This window comes from Salminus brasiliensis, chromosome 15, assembly GCF_030463535.1.
Source record: "Salminus brasiliensis chromosome 15, fSalBra1.hap2, whole genome shotgun sequence".
Classification (NCBI taxonomy): domain Eukaryota; kingdom Metazoa; phylum Chordata; class Actinopteri; order Characiformes; family Bryconidae; genus Salminus; species Salminus brasiliensis.
The window spans coordinates 17,070,966-17,091,143 of NC_132892.1; positions in this window are offsets into that span (position 1 = coordinate 17,070,966).

The window sequence follows — 20,178 nt, forward strand, 5'->3', positions numbered from 1 at the left end:
TACTACTGTGAGGGACGATGTACCTAAATGTTTCACTCACCTGTACACCTGTGTAATATGACGTGATAATAAAAGTGATTTGATTTTTTTTTTTTTGGTGGCTCAACGGGTTGTTAAGAGATGTCCACAAGGGGGTGCTATAGTGCCATTATTCCTGGTAACTCTGCTGGTGACCGAGTGCTAAGAAGGCTGAGAGAAACTATAGAGAAAGTCTACCAGCTGTTTTTCTATTCTTTACAGACCTCTTTCTTTTGGGTTGGTACTAAGTACACCGCACACACCTACATGTGAAATCTTAAAAGACATGATGTTCTAAAAAATGTTTTATTCATTTATTTATTTATGATATTAACAACTAAAATTAGCATACACATTTTAGACTGCATGCTTTATGAATCGTCTGCTAAGAAATAGAGAGCCTGTTGCAGAGGTGGGTGGTCACTAGTTACCTTTACACATGATAATAGGAGAATGAGAATGGGAGTCTAGTTTTCCTTTCAGTTTAGTCATGAACTCCATTTTTGAGTGTAATGTTGTCATGTTATGTTGGTGAGAATCTGCATGGCTCTGTGATGGATCACGTGTCTAATTTGAGAGCTTTTTTAGACCAAAAAATATAAGTAAAAGAAATCAACCGTAACAGACACTGATTGTATCTAAAGTTCCAGTGCAGCTCTATAAGTTATTCAGTATTGAAGTATTTTATTTTAATTCACTAATTTTCTACATCTGTCACACTGCCAATAAAACGTGAAGCTCTGGAGCAGCCGCACAGTGACCTAAGGTCGCCGGAATAGAGGGATTTTAGTCCCCAGCGCTGGCTTAAGGAGCAGTTGAACGGTGTTCTCTGGAGTGATGGAGCTCCATCCAGTACCTTGGGCTGAGTTGGAGTGCATAGACTAATCATCCAGCATTAGTGCATCAGGAATTGCCACGTGAACCAGACCTTACAACCGCCACTTTTCCTGTGCCTATGTCCACAGAAGGAGATTTCACTGGTCATCTGTTTGAAATACAGGTGCAGAACAAGTGCTTAAACAATGATGCACCACTGATAGCTAGAACTGCGGCTGTCTCTCCAGATCTGCTGAACGATATTAGGGTCCAGAATGATTTCCCCGCCCCTCCTCAGACAACCAATGGGCCTCTTGCACACTCATGCCCTGGGGATTCAGCAATGTATGTAGTGCATATATATTAAGGGGTGCATGTCAGAGTTCAGCCAGTTCAGAGTGTGAGGGGGAGAAGAGTGTTTGTCAGTCTGGCTGTCCTGGACTTCACACTCCTGTAGCGTCGGCCCGATGGTAGGAGCGTGAAGAGGCTGCGTTGAGGGTGTGTACTGTCCCTGATAATGCTGTGGGCCCTGCTGATGACCCTGCTCCTGTAGTTGTCCTGCTTTACTGTGATTGTAGTGTACTGTAGACTTACTGTAATATAGTGCACTGTAAATGTAGTGTTTCTGTACTGTAAAACAGCATGTTTATGACAATTAACTGTACTGTAAGTATAGTGTATATAGATGACTGTACTGTAAAATGTGTGTACTACAAATTAGTACATTAAATAACAATAATCTATTGTGAATTACTGTTCTGTAAAGTTACCATATGTTTATTATAATTAAGTGTACTGATTATATTTTAGTGTACAATAAATGTAGTGTACTGTAGTTTTACTGTAATGTAGTGTACTGTATATTTATTACAATTAACTGCTGAATTCATTCAATTTATAAATTCATTAAATGAATCCAGTTTTACGTGCAACAGAATGAACTTACAGGAGAAAATAAGTATTTAATCCCCCACTGATTTTGAAAGTTTGTACTCTAACAAATAATTAAACAGTCTATGCTAGCTTTATTTTAACAGTGAGAGAAAAAAAAACTGAAAAATGAATTAATATTTAGATAAAAAATAATTAGCATTTCATTGCGGGAACTAAGTATTTGATCCTCTAAAAACCATGACTAATATTGGCTCCCACAGACCACTGACACACCCTACTCTCAGTGAAGTCGTTACCTGCATGAGAGACACCTGTCCCACATTGTCACCTGTGTAAAAAGCCACCTGCCAAGAGACTCAGTGACACTCCAACATCTCCACCATGGGCAAGACTAAAGAGCTGTCTAAAGATGGCAGGGACAAAATTGTTGAGCTACACAAGGCTGGAATGGGCTACAAAGCCATAAGTAAGAAGCTGGAAGAGAAGGTGACAACTGTTGGTGCAATTATTCAGAAGTGGAAGAAGTACAACATTACTGTCAATCGACCTAGGCCTGGAGCTCCATGCAAGATATCACCTCGTGGAGTCTCACTGATCATGAGAAAGGTTACAAATCAGCCAAGAATTACATGGGAGGAGCTGGTTAATGATCTTAAGGCAGCTGGGACCACAGTCTCAAAAAACTATTGGTAATACACTGAGACGTAATGGTTTAAAATCCTGCAGTGCACGCAAGGTTCCTCTGCTCAAGAAGGCTCATGTCCAGGCTCTTTTGAGCAAGCCAGTGGCAACAGTGGCAAGGAAAAACTCAAAAGGGGAACCCATCTTCCTCTGGTCGACACCAGATAGCATGCATGCAGATAAAGAGTCACAAGCAATCCTTCTAAAGCATTTTGTAAACAAAATGTACATGATGGCAGCATAACTCTGTTCACAGAGAATACAGTAGCAGAACTATTAAAGAACACAGTTGCGTGACAATTTTCATACAGAATACAGTAGCATATAATCACTGAAACAGCAGATAGGAGCATGAATCTAAATACAGAATACAACAGTGCTGCTCTTCATATTCAACATAGAGCTTTAAGCTCCCTCTATTAATTCATTTTCCATACATCATTCATCCACCTTCAGGCTGCAGTAGTTTAGCCCCACTAAGACAATAATGCTTAAGTTGCATTTCAGAAAAATGCAGCCAATCAGAAGAAGCTCATTTACATAACGGCACAGTAATAAAAACAGCTTGTTATTATTTAAATGGACTAAGGGCGGGTTTTGGTACATAAAGCTCCATAAAACAATGTAAGTAAGACTGAAGAGAAAAGGTCAAATAAAATGTAGACTTGGAGAGTAAGGGTAATACTAGAACTCTACAAAGCCATGGATGTTGTTGCTCACTGTTCAAAATGCAGCATCACTGTTATTTTATCAGTGATAAACACCTCGACCATGTGGTAGCTCAGACAGAGCAGAGGCAGGTAGTAAAGACCTGGTGTCCGGTCAGAGCAACATGACAGCACAGTAAGACCTTCAGCTCCACCAGATGGACGTTACAACAGCCTACTTGCACGGTCTGATTGATTGTGAGATGTATATGGAGCAATCAGAGAGATTTGAAGGAAAGTCAAATACAGGTGTGAACTGAATAAGTCATTATATGCTCTTAAACTGTCTGGATTATCGGGATGAAAATGGCTTTCCACAGAACCCAGCAGACCATTGTGTCTACGACAAACACACTGAAATCAGGAGGATGATACTGATAATCTGGGTTGAGGGTCTGAGGTTGAGGTAAAAAAGATGCCAACAGCATTCAACCATTTTCTAGGTACTGATTTCAATCAAAGTCAAGGCGCAGTAAATAGGAGTCAAAAGAAGTACACATCAAAAGTACCTGAACAATTTGGTAGGTCAGACTGTAACCAAGGTCCAACCACAAATCCCAATCACAAAACAGCATGTAGCTTGTTTGTTGTGATGAGGCGCACAAGACCTGATCAAAGTTGGAGAAGTTAAATAGTCGCAGTACTTGTCTGAGCCAAATGAACAACACTGGACTGCAGTCGAGCATGTAATTAGGTACTTAAAGGGTACAACTGATCATGAACCGTTACAAAAAGAGTGGAGAGAAACTGAAACTTGAGGTAAACTTGAACTAAACACGGCCTCTTACTTCCTGCTCTGTCTACACATGAAGCAGAACATATGGCACTGGCTGCAACCCCTCAGGAAAGCTTGTACCTGGCACAGCTACTAAATGCCATGGACAGTAATCACCACTATGCACCTGTTAAAATATCTGAAGACAACCAAGAAGCAAGTGATCTTTGTAAGACAACATTTCTGGGGCATCTGCGGCTGCTAGGACTAAAGGACACAATATTAAACTCCTCACACGAGTGAACAGGATAAAGACAGTGATGAAAATGAAGACGCATATGCTGACGTTTGGAAGCTCGTTTCTGGATGTTTCTGGAGGAATGCTAAGGGTTCCAGACAAGTAATGGGAGTGGATTACATTATTACTACCAATGTCAGCAGCAATAACATTTTATGACTGCTGGTGAGTTTGGTAACAGTGCTAAAAGGGAATCTAGGGTGTTTGATGTTATTGCATTTAACGACATTTCTTTGATTCTGATTGGAGCAACACTGTCAAGACTACACCAGAACACAGCCTGCAGATCATCTGTTACATGCTCTACATCTGCAGGGTGAGATGGTTCAGTCTGCAAGGTTATTAATGAAAACACTAGCTGTTGAGGTTGCTAATAAAGGGGGTGGCAGTTATGCAGCTGCCTTATTTCATTTAAATAATTATTGCACACTTTCTGTAAATCCTATAAACTTCATTTCTGCTATATGATATATTTAACTGAAATTGCTGATCCGAACAACCAATGATTTATTGGTGGGGTGCCCAAACTTTTTCATACCGTTGTATATGACCTACACTTCAAAATTTCTCACCCTTTTACTTTTTTGATGATTTGGAAAATGATCCGCTACACCGCTAACACAACATTTTATATTACCACAGACCTACATACGTGTCTTAGGTCACAGCTGGATGAGGGTCACCACTGTCATCTGAGAAATGGGTTCTAAAATACAGCAACACATTCTTATTAAACTTTTGCAAAGCTTTAAAAAACTATGAAGTGAACTAGAGAAAGTGAGCTGTAACTTGAATTAAATCAACAGAAATCTTTTTTCTCTTGCCTAGAGGCTCTTTTTCTGTCTGTTGAATTTTGACATTTAATACATTCTCTTGGCTACTTGAGCAACAGGATTATTGCCATTCTTCTCAACCTTTTGCATGGTGTAGAGATGGAAAATGAAAAGCATGAGGTTTCATTCAAATAAGAAATATCTACAGGTAAATTAATTAGATGAATGTATATTGTACACTGCAAAGGTTTTACCATTAATCCTGGTGCTGTTCTCAACAAAGCACCTCAAGAGTTCTTTTGCATATCCAAGGTAAGCACTGCATATGTCAGCATCAGACTCTAGCAGGATACAATACAACACAATTAATACAAGGGGTCCAGTGTACAGAATGAATTGCCTGAATTCAGTAGCCAGCTCTTCTAGGACATCATCGAGGTAGTCCACTAGTTGATGGGGCTTTGACTTTCCACAGAACAGTGCAACTACATATGGCTCCACGTTGTTGAATTTTACTAAAATAGGCCAAAACTGTGCTGCTAGACTTGCAAATTGGAAGCTCATCAACAAAGGCTGAGGCGAGGTCAGGTCCATCACCAACTGTGCTTAAAAGTTCTGCATCTGTGTCTACTCCACATTTTCACAATATCCATAGTCTGTAGACTCTTGAAGCTACTAGAATCAGAATTCAAGGTTATGTCTGGAAAATCTAGATTACTACTGGCTCTCGTTTTCACAGTTACAGCCTCATTAACTTCATTTAGCATATGGGCTGTCGGTTCAGTTGCTAAAGCGTTCACTTCAGTCATTCAGCTTCTCTATCTTTTCAGAGGTCATTTGTGGTTCTGGAAATTACGTTAGACAACAAATGAATTACTAACCAGATTTACACCTAAAACAAAGAGTGCCAACATCCATCATAAAACAACATTTCACTTGAGGCAGGAGGTAAACAAATCCGTGTTTCTCCACCCTGGTCCTGGAGGCACCCAGCTCTGCATATTTCAGTGGTTTCCCTGCTTCAGCACATCCACTGCAACTCTGAAAGAAGTACAGGGCAAGGTGCATTTTACACTAATTCACTTACCCCAGCCGTAAGACATGTTGAAGTTTTGCTTCTCATGACGCACTTCAAGATCAGCAATCCTACTCCTGAGACACAGAACACAGAGCCGGATGTCTAAAAAGGCCGTCCACAGCATTTGACCGCTCTGATGTTCTGTCCATTTTTATACGTCAATGCTGTGTCCTAAACCCCGCTGACAAGTCTGCACAACCTTAATGAAGACCTAGATGTGATCTGAGAGGGTTGAGAGAAGTTATAAGGACGTATTTACTGAAATAAACAGGGTAAGTATTGACCTCTACCATTTATTACAATCATTAGCCTCACAGTTTCATCCTTAAATTAAAGACGCAAAATGTGGACAAGCGTCTTGGCTGATACGCTACATATGGAGTAAAGAGACAACTGACCTTTTTCCTTCCTCCCTAAATAGGTTTGCAGTCAAAATGATTAAGGAAACATTACAACGTGGAAAACTGTAGGTACATTTAAACAGTAAATTAAAGTGAGGTTGCAATAATACTTACTAATTTAATGTTTCTACTGTTTAAGCTCTGCCAGTGTGTTGTGCCACAGCAAATCCTGTCCCAAGTCCCGTGAGCTTCTGAAACTAATATTTCTATATATTATTATATCATTAACTACAGTTAATTCAGAGTCTCTGCAAATACATTTCAGGATCTAATAAAACCCACAAATTCATTTTACCTTGTGTTGCCAAAGTATGAGCAGGACTAGCAGATTCAGCCCCTGCCTCCCAATATCTAGACAAGCAGCAGCTTCTGGAGCTGTTTAATTCTGCTACTTAGAAGGAGGACTACTTTCAGACACTGGAAAGAAATCAGTACTTTTTCATTACGCTTCAGAGCTAAAATGTGACCCTGGAAGTTTTCAATTCTCACTTAAATAAGAACTAATGAAATATGGGAGGTAAAGTTGAGTTAAACAGAGCTAATGCAGCTCAGCATCAGCTATTAACTCTAACTAATATTCCTACTGGAGGAAACAACAAGACCAGCTCAAACAGCTAACGGCAGAAAGCCTGTGTTGTCGGATGAAACAGTATAGAAAAGTTAGTCCGTTTTTATCAGGAGCTTTTCCAACAACGTGGAAAATAAGAGCCTCTTTTAGAAAGGTTAGAGCTCCCGAAGTTTCTAAGTTAACGCCGAACATCAGCAGCGCTAGCAAGTTAGCTCCTCCAGTCGTACAGCTGAAGTACAAACACACACGAAAGCAGAAAACCAAGCTTTCAAACATTCACTGTACGTTTATGGTCACATATAAGGTAAAAGATCAGCTTAAAAGCAGCTAGTTCACATGAACTCACCTGGCTCTATCGGGAACGTCTGTCCTGGGAGCCTCCTTGAAGTAGACTGACAGACTGGAAGGGGCGATACCGGTGACTGCGCCTCGTCCCAACACAACTGGACTACAGCTTCATTTGGGCAAAGCTGGAGCGACGATGAGGATTGCAGATGGAAAATCTTCCATAAACTCCAAACTGCTGAAGCTCCTCATTTAGATAAGGCTTTAAACACTGTACACTCATATGCAATTGTACACACACTGTTTAATTAGCAGATTTGATTCATTTAGAAAGTCCAGAATATGCTGCCATAGTATTTCTATGTTGTTTATTTGATGAACAATCCACATTTAGTACATCATACATATTTATAGTACTAAACTGTAAATCATACAGATTTAAACATTTTATTATATTTTTATTTTATTAAATAGGTTCATTCTCAGCGTCTTTAAAGCTTGCAGATGAAAACACTGAGAGACAGAAAGTGTAAACTTCAGGACTGGAAATCAGGATGTAATTTAATTAATTAAAAAATAAATGAAGTGAAATGAAAACTTTAACACTGTAGAAGAAATCTGTCTCTACTGGACAGACACGTCACTTCCGGCTGACAGGTCCAGCGCTGCTCTCCTGCTGCTTGTTTCTCCCAGTCATATCTTTGTATCAGGGATGAGCAGAACGAGGCTTTTTAACCAGTTGAAGCAGAAGTGGCTCATTTGAAGCTCTACTGCGCCACCTGTTGTACAAACACAATACTACACCACCACTGCCTGATTCACTTGTGTTCATAAGCTTTGTCCAAACTGCTCCATACAGCGATGTCGGACTGCGTTTCTTCCTTTAACTGAATGAATTTCATCTGAGTGTGTAATTCCTTTACTCTCCTCTTAAACAAAACAGCATGTTTGACACTATTAGATTAAGGAGAAACAGCACTGTTGAATGTGCATGTAGACTGTACATCTGTTGAACACAGAAATAGAGCTGTAAAATGTTTTTATTCAGGTCATTTCACATCGTCTCCAGTAAAAAACCTTGAATGCTGAGGAATGTCAATAATTTGATGATGAAAGTGAAGCAGATTCACACATGTTCTGTATTTCCGTTTTATTTAAGTACATATTTCAGATGATATGCAGCTCGTCTACAGCGGGACCTGAAACTCACGCGCACTGACCCGTGATTGCGTTCCAGTGACGTAAGGAAGCTTCGTTTCCGGCGGTCACGTGATCGTAGGTATTTGGAGGAGACTCTGAGCTGCTGTTTCGATGCGGCCCTGCTTTCAAAGCTCGAGCCGTGATTCCACACAGAGCTTCGACCGGCCATCCTGCTTTATAGTCCGTAATGTGAGCTTTGTCTTCTTCCTCTTAGGCAGTTGTTGTAGTGCTTGTGCTGTCTGTGTTACTGTACAGTCCTCTGTCTCACTAACCGGCCTTTGCGTTTTTCTCTGTAGCCTCGAGAAACATGGCGACCGCGGAGAAACCAGCTTTCCAGCCGCTCTGCAAGGAAGTCGTCCAGCTTGACCCGTGACTCCTCCAACGCGGCGTCTGAGCTCCAGCACTACCGGCGCGACGGACACCGAGAGTCGTCGTCTCCACTCCCGCACCGGAGAGGGACTGGCGGCGTCTGCGTGACCCCGGAAAAGCCGAGGAGCTCCTCGACCACCACGGCCGTTTTTCCCTCTGCTAACCGCTTCAGCTCCTCAGTGTAAAGTATGGAGGAAGGACGACTCTGTGCTACACTCACACTTTAGTACTTTTGGGGGAGCTGCGTGATTCTTAGCTAGGGCTGCCTCTTAGCTACAGAACATGTGAAATCTCCACACTTGAATTGATCTATTTTTGTTCTCTTTCTTAATATGAATAGAACTATAAATGAGGAGGATTTGGGCTGTGCAGGACTCTCAACACCGTTCATACAAACACTGTCGGACCATAATGCTTTAAAACTCAAGGGAAATGAGATGAGGTCTCTGAACTGAACTACATGAACTGTACATTTGACACCATATTTATGAGAATAGCTTGACGTTGCAGAATAACCTGAACAAATCTAAGATGCAGTAAATGACAGTAAGTTTAAATTCAGTCAGCAGATGGACAAGAGCTTGAACCGTGTTCTCTGAATGTGTGTGTGAATATTGTAAATGTGTACTGTATGTGTGTTCCAGATTCAGTCCTTGTATCTTGCTGGTGTTTTCACTTGTCTTCCTGACCTTGTGAAGAATGCCTCTCTCTGATGTGTCTCAGGTAAGTCTGATTGTTTTGCAGTACCAGTTTCTGCAGGTGGACCAGATTCACTGACCTGCGGCTCGACACAGGAATCTGCAACAACATTGGGAGAAGCTGATGGGAACTCTTTCAGTCGTCCTGAGGGGGTGTTTTCTGTTTCTCCTATAGGTTCTTCCATCACGTCTCACGTTCTAGTATTGCTGGTAAATCACTGTCAACAATGTGAAATTCAATCTTGCATTTTTGATTTGAGTTTTGTTTCTAATCTGATTTGTAGATCTGTGCTGTGATGACATTGTCTTCAAGTTGGGCACTGGTGCTGAATGCAACGTTCTTGTTTTATTTTCAGTCCAGTTATTCTATTGACTTTTGTTGTGACAGTGTTGATGTTTGTCTAATATTCTGTTTTTCTGATTTCAACTTTTACAATGAAGAAATCTTCCTGCTCTGTCTTTTGTTCAACTGCATGAATTTTATTTTTATTTTTTTTTCTTCCTCATTCTGCTCTGATTGTTTTGTTTTACACATTTTTGGTAAAGTGATTTTGCTGTTACCGGATTTGCACACTTGGCCATAAGCAGGACATTGTTTGTGTTCATAACCACATCTGGAGAAGGACAGGAACTTGAACTGTGTTCTGTGAATGTGTGTTCTGTTTTCTCTTTCTTCTGTAGTTTCTTCCATCTGGCGTCTGGACTGTGAAGAATCGTGGCTGATCATGATAGCAGGTTGCCCTCTCTGAATTCTCACCTTGTCCCACATGTATATGCTTGGTGGGCTCTTTGTCTGTCTGTCTGTCTGTCTGTCATAATAGCTGTTCTGCTTGAGTTGTCTTCTCTGCAGCTTGTCTTGAATCTGTATTTTGCTTTTTTTTCTTTGAATGTTCAATATGTTTGGATTTTTCTTATTGGGCCATCCTTCCATGGTCCTTGTGTGTAGTAGCTGCATCTCTGAGTCATTTGCTGTTGCCTTTCGGAATTTAGCCACTGGTTTTCCCTCCTGAAGAAATGCTGCTCCGAGGCCTTCTGAGCTCTCATCTACAGATGGTGTAGCAGGTATTTTTACATCATAGATCTTTAGTGTGGGAGCATTTATCAGCAGAGATTTCAGGGTTTTTTTTATAGCTTTGTGCTCGACTTGCCACGGAGTGTCATGCTCGAGCAGTTTTCTGAGGGGTGCGCCGACTTCAGACAGGTTGGGAGTAAACTTGGAAAGGTACTGAATCATGCCCATTAATCTCATGAGTGCCTGCTTGTTTTCTGGTGTAGGCATGTGTGTTACAGCTCTCACTTTATCTTTATCTAGATTGAGACCTTCTGCAGAGAGAGCATATGGCCATGTACTGGATTTGTGATGATCTGATCTTGCACTTGTTGTTGTTGAGTTTCAGGTTCCACTGTCTTTCCCTTTTCAGCACTTGGACGAGTCTGCTGCCATGTTTCCTTGACCGTTTCACCCCAGACTAAGATATCGTTCGTAGCGTTGACGACACCTTCCAGGCCTTTAATAGTCTGCAGTTGATCTTTGAAATACTTCTGAATCTGAGGACACTCCAAAGGAATCTATCTTCCAATGGGTATGTTCAATGTGCAGAGCTTAGAGCTTTCATCATGACATTTGATTTTCCAAAATCCTCACCACTGTGACCATGCTGCTTACCCAGTTGTTCGGTTCATGCTGTTTGGTGATTTAGACCCCGTCATTTTGTGTAGCTCATCAATGATTGTTGTCTTTCAGGGCAATCGGGACTTTTCTTGGTGGATGAATCACTGGTGAGACCATGGGATCTACTTGAACGTGGTGATGTCCTGGTAGGAATCCAAGAACAGTGAACAGATCAATATCTTTCAGAATGTCATTTTACTTTGTGATTCCATGCACTCTTTTAACCACACCTAACATCTCCCATGTCTCACGTCCTAGTATTGCTGGTACATCACCGTCAACAATATGTGAAATTCAATTTAACATTTTTGGCTTTTGTGTTCACAGGTGAGTGGTAGCTTTCCCAGCAGTGACATGCAGTGGCCAGAATATGTGAGTACTTTGCTGAATTCTGCAAATTCTGTTTCTGGTCCCCAAATTCCTCCCAAATTCCTCCCGTACGCTTTCAGCTGGATCCTGAGCTCTCGTGAAGAACAAATGGCGAACATCGGGTAGGATCTTTCTTGACTCTCAGTAATCCCTGAACTTGTTTTTCAGCACATTTCTTGTTTCAGTTTCTTTCTCTCTGAATTGTATCATGTTGTAGAGCTTCACTGCATCTTCCCCAGCGATGTGCGGAAAGGTGGCGCATTGTACTTTTTCAGACTCCTCAACAATCCCGCTCTCTTTAAGAAACAGGTAAAACTTTTGCACCCACAGTCTCCTATTTTTGACGAGATGTACTAAAGGTGGCTGCAGCTGTGCCACTTGCTTGTGTTCTGTTTGGACCGTGTTGGGCTGCTGTGTCCTGCTTGTGTTTTGCATCTAAATGATGCTGCTGTGTCCTGGTTGAACAATATTTCGCTGCTGTGTCCTGCTTTTGTTTTTGCATCAAAATTGTTATGCTGCTGTGTTCTGCTTGAATCATGTTGGGCTGCAGTGTCCTGCTTTAACCATGTTTCACTGCTGTGTTCTGTTTAATTATGCTGCTATTTCCTGCTTGAACGATGTTGGGCTGCTGTGTCTTGCTTGTTTTGCATATAAATGGTTACACTGCTGTGTTTTATATAAATTGTTTTGCTGCTTTGTTGTGCTTGAGCGGTGTTACAGTGCTGTTCATATATAAACCTTAAAACGTTTCTTCATGATATTTATTTATTCATTTATTTTCCTCACTGAATTGTAACATGTTGTAGACATTCGCTGCATCTTCCCCAGTGATGTGCAGAAAGGTGGCGCATTGGACTCGGTAAGAAACAGGTAAAACTTTTGCACCCACAGTCTCCGATTTTCAACGAGATTGCAAGCACAGTGCTGAAGGTGGCTGCAGCTGTGCAACTTGCTTGTGTTCTGCTTGAACCATGTTGGGCTGCTGTGTCCTGCTTGTTTTGTATGAAAATGATGCTGCTGTGTTCTGTATAATTAGTTTTGCTGCTTTGTTGTGCTTGAGTGGTGTTACAGTGCTGCTCATATTCATACCTAAACCTAAACCTTTTCTTCATTATTTGTTTCCATCATTTCTAATTTTCTCCATGTGCTGAGCTGCCCCCTGTTGTTTGCTGGTGCGAGTGCATTTGTGTTTGGCTGCTCTTTCCTAACCTGTCCTGCTGTAACCCTTCTAAAAAGTCTGTGATTTCTCCACCCCCCCGCCCCAATTTCCTGAGATGACTTTGTTTTCAGGTTGGACACTGGTGCTGAATGCAATGTTCTTGTTGTTTATTTGTGACAGTGTTTATGTTTGTCTAATATTCTTTTTTTTTTTTTTTTTTTTTCTGATTTCAACTGTTCCAGTGAAGAAATCTTCTTGCTCTATATTTTTGTTCAACTGCATGATTTTTGTTTTTTCTCATTCTGCTTTGATTGTTTTGTTTTACACATTTTTGGTAAAGGGATTTTCTGTTGCAGGATTTACACACTTGGCCAAAGGCAGGACATTGTTTCTGTTTCTGTTCATAACCACATCTGGAGCAGCTTGCTTCTGTTGCTTGTTCATTTTTAGCTTGTTTGGATTTGCTCTTCTGTTCAAACCCAACTGTTTGTTTTGTTTCTGTCGTTCTGTTTTGTATTTCATTGAGCACTTTTTTTTTTTTTTTTCACTTCACTTGATGTCCCTTCATTTGCACAGCAGATATTCATGGTCTTTGTCTATGTCTGATCTGTTTCTCTCAGCAACCTTGCCCACAATAGGTCTTCCCTAATACCACAAACACTCCTGTCTCTGATTAATGAGTCATGCAACTCACTGAATTCATGGTCTTTCACCTTTTTCAGGTCTGTGGAAGAAGCCTCTCCGTATGCTTCTCTTGCATGTGCCTTAGGTAAGTCAGATTGTTTTGCAGTACCAGTTTCTGCAGGTGGACCAAATTCACTGACCTGCGGCTCGACACAGGAATCTACAACAACATTGGGTGATTCAGATGGACAGGAGCTTGAACCGTGTCCTCTGAATGTGTGTGAATATTCTAAATGTGTGTGTGTGTGTGTGTGTGTGTGTGTGTGTTCTGACTGAAAATAAAACAAGAACTTTGCATTCAGCACCAGTGCCCAACTTGAAGACACGTTTGTGTAATATTCTGTTTCTGATTTAAACTGTTAAGAAAATCTTCCTGCTCTGTCTTTTGTTTACCTGCATGATTTATTTTCCTTATTCTGCTCTGATTGTTTTGTTTTACACATTTTTGGTAAAGTTATTTTGATGTTACAGGATTTGAACACTTGTCCATAAGCAGGACATTGTTTCTGTTTCTGTTCACAACCACATCTGGAGAAGGACAGGAACTTGAACTGTGTTCTGTGAATGTTTGTTCTGTTTTCTGTTTCTTCTATAGGTTCTTCCGTCTGGACTGTGAAGAATCGTGGCTGATCATGATAGCAGGTTGCCCTCACTGAATTCTCACCTTGTCTCACATGTATATGCTTGGTGGGCTCTTTGTCTGTCTGTCATAATAGCTGTTCTGCTTAAGTTCTCTTCTCTGCAGCTTGTCTTGAATCTGTATTTGGCTTTTCTTCTTTGAATGTCCAGTATGTTTTGATTTTTCTCATTGGGCCATCCTTCCATGGTCCTTGTGTGTAGTAGCTGCATCTCTGGATCATCTGCTGTTGCCTTTCGGAATGTAATTTAGCCACTGGCTTTCTCTCCTGCAGAACTGCTGCTCCGAAGCCTTCTGAGCTCGCATCTACAGATGGTGTAGCAGGTATTTTACATCATAGAGCTTTAGTGTGGGAGCATTTATCAGCAGAGATTTCAGTTTTTCATAGCTTTGTGCTGGACTTGCCACGGAGTGTCATGCTCAAGCAGTTTTCTGAGAGGTGCGCCGACTTCAGACAGGTTGTGAATAAACTTGGAAAGGTACTGAATCATGCCCTTTAATCTCATGAGTGCTTGTTTTCTGGAGTAGGCATGTGTGTTACAGCTCTTACTTTCTCGATCTAGATTGAGACCACCTGTAGGGAGCATATGGCCATGTACTGGATTTGTGATGATCTGATCTTGCACTTGTTTTTGTTGAGTTTCAGGTTCCACTGTCTTTCCCTTTTCAGCACTTGGATGAGTCTGCCCTCATGTTTCCTTGACCGTTTCACCCCAGACTAAGATATCCTTCGTAATGTTGACGACACCTTCCAGGCCTTTAATAGTCTGCAATTGATCTTTGAAATACCTCTGAAGCTGAGGACACTCCAAAGGAATCTATCTTCCAATGGGTATGTTCAATGTGCAGAGCTTAGAGCTTTCATCATGACATTTGATTTTCCAAAATCCTCACCACTGTGACCATGCTGCTTACCCAGTCGTTGGGTTCATGCTGTTTAGTGATTTACACCCCTTCATTTTGTGTAGCTCATCAATGATTGTTGTCTTTCAGGGCAATCGGGACTTTTCTTGGTGGATGAATCACTGGTGAGACCATGGGATCTACTTGAATGTGGTGATGTCCTGGTAGGAATCCAAGAACAGTGAACAGATCACTGTCTTTCAGAATGTCATTTTACTTTGTGATTCCATGCACTCTTTTAACCACACCTAACATCTCCCATGTCTCACGTCCTAGTATTGCTGGTACATCACCGTCAACAATGTAAAATTCAATTTAACATTTTTGGCTTTTGTGTTCACAGGTGAGTGGTAGCTTTCCCATCGGTGACATGCAGTGGCCAGAATGTGTGAGTACTTTGCTGAATTCTGCAGTTTCTGGTTCCTGAATTCCTCCCATACGCTTTCAACTGGATCCTGAGCTCTCGTGAACAAATGGTGAACATCGGGTAGGTTCTTTCTTGACTCTCAGTAATCCCTGTGCCTATTTTTCAGCACATTTCTTGTTTGTTTCTTTCTCTCTGAATTGTAACATGTTGTAGACTTTCACTGCATCTTCCCCAGCGACGTGCGGAAAGGTGGCGCATTGTACACCTCAACAATCCCCCTCTCGGTAAGAAACAGGTAAAACCTTTGCACCTAAAAATCCAGTTTTTGACTAGATTGCCTTGCAAGCACAGTGCTGAAGGTGGCTGCAGCTGTGCCACTTGCTTGTGTTCTGCTTGAATCGTGTTGGGCTGCTGTGTCCTGCTTGTTTTGTATGAAAATGATGATGCTGTGTTCTGTATAATTAGTTTTGCTGCTTTGTTGTGCTTGAGCTGTGTTACAGTGCTGTTCATATTCATACATAAACCTAAACCTTTTCTTCATTATTTTTCTTTTTTCCCCCCATGTGCTGAGCTGCCCCCTGCTGTGTGCTGGTGCAGGTGCATTTGTGTTTGGCTGCTCTTTCCTACCCTGTCCTGCTGTAACATCTCCCATGTCTCACATCCTAGTATTGCTGGTACATCACCGTCAACAATGTGAAATTCAATTTAGCATTTTTGGCTTTTGTGTTCACAGGTGAGTGGGAGCTTTCCCAGCAGTGACATGCAGTGGCCAGAATATGTGAGTACTTTGCTGAAACCTGCAGTTTCTGGTCCCTGAATTCCTCCCGTACACCTCAGTGCTTTCAGCTGGATCCTGAGCTCTCGTGAACAAATGGTGAACATCGGGTAGGTTCTTTCTTGACTCTCAGTAATCCCTGTGCCTATTTTTCAGCACATTTCTTGTTTGTTTCTTTCTCTCTGAATTGTAACATGTTGTAGACCTTCGCTGCATCTTCCCCAGCGACGTGCGGAAAGGTGGCGCATTGTACACCTCAACAATCCCACTCTCTGTAAGAAACAGGTAAAACTTTTGCACCCACGGTCTCCAGTTTTTTTTTGCAAGATTGCCTTGCAAGCACAGTGCTAAAGGTGGCTGCAGCTGTGCCACTTGCTTGTGTTCTGCTTGAATCGTGTTGGGCTGCTGTGTCCTGCTTGAACGATATTTCATTGCTGTGCCGCTTTTTTGTCCTGCTTGATTGGTATTTCGCTACTTTGTCTTGCTTGTGTTTTTCATCAGAATTGTTACGCTGCTGTGTTCTGCTTTTACGATGTTGGGCTGCTTGTGTCCTGCATCAAAATGGTTACACTGCTGTGTTCTAAATAAATTGTTTTGCTGCTTTGTTGTGCTTGAGCTGTGTTACAGTGCTGTTCATATTCATACATAAACCTAAACCTCTTCTTCATAATTTTTTCTTTATTTATTTTCCTCACTGAATTGTAACGTGTTGTAGAGCTTCACTGCATCTTCCCCAGCGATGTGCAGAAAGGTGGCACATTGTACTCAACAATTCCACTGACGAGATTGTGCTTGCAAGGCAGTGATAAAGGTGGCTGCAGCTGTGCCACTTGCTTGTGTTCTGCCTAAAAATTGTTACGCTGCTGTGTCCTGTTTAATTATGCTGCTATTTCCTGCTTGAACAGTGTCACTTAACCTTGTTCTGTATAATAATTTTGCTGCGGTGTCCTGCATCAAAATTGTTACTCTGCTGTCTTCTGCTTGAACGATATTTCGCTGCCATGCCACTTGCTTGTGTTCCGCTTGAATCATATTGGGCTGCTGTGTCCTGCTTAAACGATATTTCACTGCTGTGTCCTGCTTTAACCATGTTACGCTGCTATTTCCTGTGTCCCTTAACCTTGTTCTGTATAATAATTTTGCTGCTGTGTTCTGCTTGAACGATGTTGGGCTGCTGTCCTGCTTGTGTTTTTCATCAACATTAATGCTGCTGTGTTCTGCTTGAACAATATTTCGCTAATGTGTTGTGCTTGAACCATGTTGGGCCGCTGTGTCTTGCTTGAATGGTGCTGGGCTGCTGTGTCCTGCTTGTTTTGCATGAAAATGATGCTGCTGTGTTCTGTATAATTAGTTTTGCTGCTTTGTTGTGCTTGAGCAGTGTTACGGTGCTGTTCATATTCATACATAAACCTAAACCTTTTTTTCATTATTTTTGTTTCCTTCATTTCTTCTTTTCCCCATGTGCTGAGCTGCCCCCTGCTGTCTGCTGGTGCGAGTGCATTTGTGTTTGGCTGCTCTTTCCTAACCTGTCCTGCTGTAACCCTTCTAAAAAGTCTGTGATTTCTCCACCCCCCTGCCCCAATTTCCTGAGATGACTTTGTTTTCAGGTTGGACACTGGTGCTGAATGCAATGTTCTTGTTGTTTATTTCCAAATTTTCAGTCCAGTTATTCGTTTCACTTTTGTTGTGACCGTGTTGATGTTTGTCTAATATTCTGTTTTTCTGATTTTAACTGTTCCAGGGAAGAAATCTTCTTGCTCTGTCTTTTGATGTCCTTTTCTTTGCACAGCAGTTATTCATGGCCTTGATCAATGTCTGATCTGTTTCTCTCAGCAACCTTGCCCACAATAGGTCTTCCCCAATACCACAAACAGTCCTGTCTCTGATTAACGAGTCATGCAACTCACTGAATTCATGGTCTTTTGCCTTTTTCAGGTCTGTGGTGTACGCATCAGTGCTTTCAACAGGCCCGAGAAAAGCAGAGGGCTCCTCGAACATCACTGTCGGTTTTTCCCTCTGCTAACCAGTCCCTCAGTGTAAAGTATGGACTAAGGACGACTCAGTGGTACACTTTATTGTGTTTGGTTGACATGATTGATTGTTACCTGCGGATGCCTCTTTGGTACGTAACATGGTTGACGTCCCCACACAATTTATTTTTTTCTTAATTTTTTTTCTTTCATATATAAGAATGAAAATAGCTTGACATTGCAGAATAACCTAAACAAATCTAAGATGCAGTAAATGACAGTAACTTTAAATTCAGTCAGCAGATGGACAGGAGCTTGAACCGTGTCCTCTGAATGTGTGTGTGAATATTGTAAATGTGTACTGTATGTGTGTTCCAGATTCAGTCTTTGTATCTTGCTGGTGTTTTCTTGTCTTCCTGACCTTGTGAAGAATGCCTCTCTCGGATGTGTCTCAGGTAAGTCTGATTGTTTTGCTGTACCAGTTTCTGCAGGTGGACCAGATTCACTGACCTGCGGCTCTACACCGGAATCTGCAACAACATTGGGAGAAGCTGATGGGAACTGTTTTTCAGTCGTCCTGAGGAGGTATTTTCTGTTTCTATAGGTTCTTCCATCTTTAAACCACACCTAACGTCTCACATGTCTCACGTCCTGGTATTGCTGGTACATCACTGTCAACAATGTGAAATTCAATCTTGCATTTTTGGCTTTTGTGTTCACAGGTGAATGGTAGCTTTCCCAGCGGTGACATGCAGTGGCCAGAATATTTAAGTACTTTGCTGAACCCAGCAGTTTCTGGTCCCCAAATTCCTCCCGTACGCCTGAGCTCTCGTGAAGAACAAATGGTGAACATCGGGTAGGTTCTTTCTTGAATCTCAGTAATCCCTGAACGTTTTTCAGCACATTTCTTGTTTCAGTTTGTTTCTCTCTGAATTGTAACATGTTGTAGACTTTCACTGCATCTTCCCCAGCGACGTGCGGAAAGGTGGCGCATTTTACTCCTCAACAATCCCACTCTCGGATTTTTAGGTGCAAAAGTTTTACCTGTTTCTTACCAATTTTTGACAAGATTGCCTTGCAAGCACAGTGCTGAAGGTGGCTGCAGCTGTTCTGCTTGAACAGTGTTGGGCTGCTGTGTACTGCTTGTGTTTTGCATGACCGTTCTGCTTGAACAGTGTTGGGCTGCTGTGTACTGCTTGTGTTTTGCATGACCGTTCTGCTTGAACAGTGTCACTTAACCTTGTTCTGTATATTAATTGTGCTGCTTTGTTCTGCTTGAACGGTGTTTGGCTGCTGTCCTGCTTGTGTCCTGCATGAGAATTATGCTGCTGTGTCCTGCTTTAACGGTGCTGGGCTGCTGTCCTGCTTGTGTTTTGCATGAAAATGGTTCCGCTTCTGTGTTCTGTTTATTTATGCTGCTGTGTCCTGCTTGAACCATGTTGGGCTGCTGTGTCCTGCTTGTTTTGCATGAAAATTATGGTGCTGTGTTTTATATAATTAGTTTTGCTGCTTTGTTGTGCTTGAGCGGGGTTACAATACTGTTCATATTCATACATAAACCTAAACCTTTTCATTATTATTATTATTATTATTATTATTATCCTTCATTTCTTCTCTTCCCCCATGTGCTGAGCTGCCCCCTGCTGGTGCGAGTGCATTTGTGTTTGGCTGCTCTTTCCTACCCTGTCCTGCTGTAACCCTTCTAAAAAAGTCTGTGATTTCCCCCCCCCCCCCCCAATTTCCTGAGATAACCTTGCATTCAGCACCAGTGTCCAACTTGAAAACAATGTTCTTGTTGTTTATTTCAAGATTTTTAGTCCAGTTATTCTATTCACTTTTGTTGTGACAGTGTTGATGTTTGTCTAATATTCTGTTTTTCTGATTTCAACTGTTCCAATAAAGAAATCTTCATGCTCTGTCTTTTGATGTCCTTTTATTTGCACAGCAGATATTCATGAGGGACACATAAATGTCCTTTGTCAATGTCAGGATAAGTGTCTCGGGTAAGTCTGATTGTTTTGCAGTACCAGTTTCTGCAGGTGGACCAGATTCACTGACCTGCAGCTCGACACCGGAATCTGCAAAAACATTGGGTGATGCTGATGGAAACTCTTTCAGTCGTCCTGAGGGGGTGTTTTCTG